The following is a 4,748-nucleotide window of genomic DNA, read 5'->3' on the forward strand; positions in this document are numbered from 1 at the left end:
TGTTAGCCACAGTGCTGCATATATGCTCTTTAAAGAGCTGTGCCTGGTGGGCATAGAACAGTGATTCTCAAACTTTTGTACTGGTGACCCCTTTCACCACGGTGTTTGTCTAACCTGCTCTGAGTGCGACCCTTCTTATAAATTAAAACACTTGTTAATATATTTAACACCATTATAAATGTTGGAGGCAAAGCGGGGTTTGGGGTGGAGGCTGATAGCTTGCGACCCCCCACATAATAACCTCATGACCCCCTGAGGGGTTCCGACCCCCAGTTTGAGAACCCCGGGCATAGAACAAAAGATCGGTGGATTAAATACTGGCCCTATTGAAGTCAACAGTAAAACTCCCATTGACTTCACTGGAGCCAGTATCTAACCCAGTACACCTCTACCCCGATATAACGCGACCCGATAGAACATGAATTCGGATATCACGCGGTAAAGCAGCGCTCCAGGGGGGCGGGGCTGTGCGCTCCAGTGGATCAAAGCAAGTTCGATATAACACGGTCTCACCTATAACGCGGTAATATTTTCTGGCTCCCAAGGACAGCGTTGTATCGGGGTAGAGGTGTATATGCAGATCATTTTAGCACCTTTCAACATTACCAGCTTTAAGAGGCGGTAAGGAGCCCAGAATAACACAGCTGACCCTATTAAAAATAACGATGGTTTACACGTGGTTGTGGTCATGCCATGTTGTAACCCTAGTCTACAATGCAATTAAACACCTGCAGCTGGCCTGTGCCAGTTGACTTAAGCTCATGGGGCTGTAAAATTGCAGTGTGGATATTCGGGTGTGGGTTTGAGCCTGGGCTTTGAGAACTTGCCCCTCATGGCGTCCTAGAACTCAGGCTTCAGCCTGAGCGTGAATATCTACATTGCAATGTTATAGCCCCACAGCCTGAGCCAACTGCAGGGGCGGCTCTGTTTTTTGCCACCCCAAGCATGGCAGGCAGGCAGCTTTCGGCGGCGCGCCTGCGGGAGGTCCGCTGGTAACGTGGATTCGGTGGCATGCCTGCGGGAGGTCCGCTGGTCCCGCGGCTTTGGCATACCCGCCGCCGGAGCCGCCGGACCGACGGACCTCCCGCAATCATGCCGCTGAAGGTAGCCTGACTGCCGCCCTCACGGCAACTGGCAAGCCACCCGCCTCGGCTTGCCATCTCAGGTACGCACTTGGTGCGCTGGTGCCTGGAGCCACCCCTGGCCAGCTGACGTGGGCCAGCCAGGGTTGTTCAGTTGCAGTGTAGACATACCCTGAGAGACTTGGGCTCAGCTTGGCCTCTGCCTACTTGACTGCCTCCCCAGTGATGGGTTTTGAGGCTAGGGATGAGGTAATCGCCTGGAGGTCACCTGAGTCTTAGGAATCCAGGCTTCTAATAGGAGGGAAACCGTTCAGTCAGATGAGAGACACCTGCAGGAGGTCCAGGGTCTAAGAAGACCTGGGAAGAGGCTCTCCGCACCAGCTCGTTGGAAAGTGCTGTCTGGAACTACTATAATGAAGGATGGAAGAGGACTGGGACAGAGGCAACAGGCCCTGGATTTCGGGGAAGAAACTTTGGGGTCCAGTAAGGAGCTGAATGAACTGTACAGTCTGGAAGAGCCTGGTTTTTATTTGAGTTGACACTGAACTGTCATTTTAATAAGCCACACTCCCAAGAAGGGAGTCAATGATATGACTGCACTATTACTGGAGAGCCCAATACGAGGAAACTGCAGCAGCTGATCTCCTGGTGTCAGACCAGGTAAACTCACCCGTCTACAAGACCTTAAATGCATCCTGGCTTTTGTGGCTGTTAAAATGCTATTCTGTCCCGAAAAGAGATTCCAGCAAGAATGGCATGGTGAGTCCATGTATATTGATTCTTAGTCCAGATTAACCATGCTCCATTTGTGAATACAAAGGTGGGTCTTCTACCTGCCAGCCTTGCGCACCTAAACGTGAGGCATTTAAACCTAGCAAGCCCCTACCAGGTGTGTGCCATGCAAGTGCTTGTAGCGCTGCACAAGTATTGCCAGCACTGATGCAAATGCACTTGCTTGGAGCAACAGTGGCCACTGTTGAATCCTGTTTCAGGTGTGTGACCACTGGGTGTAAGGTTTTCCTGTCCTGTGTACTTTCTTGTTTTGAGCTATTTGCAGCTTCTGTAACTTGAGGCATATGAGTTTTCTGCACAATAAGGTGTAATGCCGCAATATTAAAGCTTAAAACTAGACTGCTTGAATGTGCTACGGAGGTCGTGTAATTTTGTGAAATACCCACTACTATATTCACTGGAAAATGCTTATCTATAATGAATAATGCAGTCCCCTCTCCAGTTGTGGACTGCTACTTCCCCACATCCCGGACTGTAGGATAGGGACCCACAGAGCAGGGCTGCCCAGAGGATTCAGGGGCCCCAGGGCAAAGCAATTTCGGGGGCCCCTTCCATAAAAAAAAGTTGCAATACTATAGAATACTATATTCTCATGGGGGCGCCTGGGGCAAATTGCCCCACTTGCCCCCCCTTCTGGGCGGCCCTGCCACAGAGTTGTAGGGAGTGCTCAGCGTGAGTGTGCCGAACAGGTTCAGCTGAGCCGCTGTAAGTTAGAAAAGTGCAATTCCTTAATGCAGACAAAATGTGAGAATCAAGCTGGTTTCCTTTCTCCTCATACGTCCCAGTTCAATAAAAAGGCTAAGTGAGGCCCAGGGGGAGGGGGTGAGGAAGGAACAAATACCCCATGAGAAATGCTAGTCATATGGATTAGTATACTTCTAGATACCACAGTGATGAGGGAAATATAAGAACCAATATGCAGTCCTGTTGTGTTCATATCATGCTCTAAGTGACACCTCTGCAACCCTATTACTTTCCATAGCTAGCACCGGTGTAACTGATTGGAACTTGATAGACTATTTTTGATGATGCAAAAAAGGGGAACAGAATCCAGCTCCTTCCCCTGTAGCTGTGGTGGCTCCTACAGGGCTCTCGGGTCCAAAGCAGTAATGTTTTGTTGGAGTTCCCAAGGTTAGCAGATCGGGCCCTGAATACAACCAGAGAGCAGAGCTGTTCTGTAAGAGAGTGTCATTTCTATATTGACACTTTTTGGATGGTCCCTTTGGGGCTTTTTGTAGAAGTCACCCCTGGTATGTCTGGCCAAAGTTTCCATTCCAGTCCTACAGCAGGCTACTGGTCTCCCCTGCGGCTGCATTAGCATGGTGCTGTGTAGCCTGTTTGAAAAGTGCTTTGTGATGAAAGGTTTGGTACATAACATCACTGAAAGTTTAGATTCTGGGGACAGTTTGTGGGCAGACCCTATATCTGCTGAGCTTGTGGATTTCCCCTACAAGAAAATTCCCCTTGTTCCACCGTGGCCAGTGACTTCTGCCTGCATATTCAGCCACGGATTGTTGCAAGTGACTGAATAAACCATACACCTAGTACCACCTAAGAGCTTTCTTTATATCGTTTGCAGAACAAGCTGCTAAAGGACCAAAGTGCTGCTGGAGATGTGCTGAGGGCCAAGGAAGTGGCAGCCTGTGTCAAAGTGGGGGTGCGAGGAGTATCTTCCTAATATCCCTGCCTGAAAATCGCCTCCTGCGGGATTACAAAGAGTGAGTGACATGGAGGACTGGGAAGGTGTTAGGTCCATCACTGAGTCTGTTGTGGAGAAGAATAAGTGCCAAGGGAGTGCTTACCCTTTCTGTGTGCAACATTTGTTAATAATCCCTCCTTCCACTGCCCATGTGCTACTGTTGGCTCGTGCACGGATATGTGACTCTGCACCACAGCTGCAGAATGCACTCGGTGGCAGTAGTTTTTGTAGGTTTATATCAGTACTGATGTCACCCAGTGCTTAAAGCCAAGAGATTTAATGGGACATGGATGTGGAGGGCTTGGTTCTCATTTATACAAAGGCCCTTTATGTTGCTCTGGCAGCATAAAGGCTCAGGGCCAGATTAAGCTTTTGTGGGCCTGGTGCAGAACATATTTGTGGGCCTGTGACGAAGTGGGACTGTTCTTAATGTTTCCTCTGAATACTGTGTGGGTGCCTCAGTTTCCCCTATGCATTTCTTAAGTCTCTAGGTGGTGGGGAAAGGCCAGTGTGCATAAATCACTGAAGACTAACAAATTTATTAGAGCATAAGCTTTCGTGGGCTACAGCCCACTTCTTCGGATGCATATAGAGTGAAACATATATTGAGGAGAAATATATACACACATACAGAGAGCATGAATGGGTGGGAGTTGTCCAATTGGCCTCTCAGGGTTGGTAAGACAACTCCTACCCATTCATGCTCTCTGTATATGTGTGTATATATTTCTCCTCAATATATGTTTCACTCTATATGCATCCGAAAAAGTGGGCTGTAGCCCACGAAAGCTTATGCTCTAATAAATTTGTTAGTCTCTAAGGTGCCACAAGTACTCCTGTTCTTTTTGAGGATACAGACTAACACGGCTGCTACCCTGAAACCTGAAATAAATCACTGATACTCTGTCTCCCTGGCAACAAATGGCCAGGGCCCCTTCCCCCCCTGCAAGGAAATAGCTAAAGGTGAACAAAGAGATCAGGTGACCTCCTGGCCCAGGAAAGAGACAAAGCCGAGAGAAGGAGGGGCTGGAGGGGGTTTGAGAGTTGGAGCTACCTGGGGACTAGGAGTGAGGGCAGACGTGGGTGTCTGGCTCTCTGAACCCCATAATGGACCCGGCTGAGGGGTCCCGTTCGCCGCTGTACCTACAAGCTCTGTTTTAGACCCTGTTCCTGTC

The sequence above is a fragment of the Malaclemys terrapin genome, chromosome 5, assembly GCF_027887155.1.
Source record: "Malaclemys terrapin pileata isolate rMalTer1 chromosome 5, rMalTer1.hap1, whole genome shotgun sequence".
In the NCBI taxonomy this organism is placed as follows: Eukaryota; Metazoa; Chordata; order Testudines; family Emydidae; genus Malaclemys; species Malaclemys terrapin.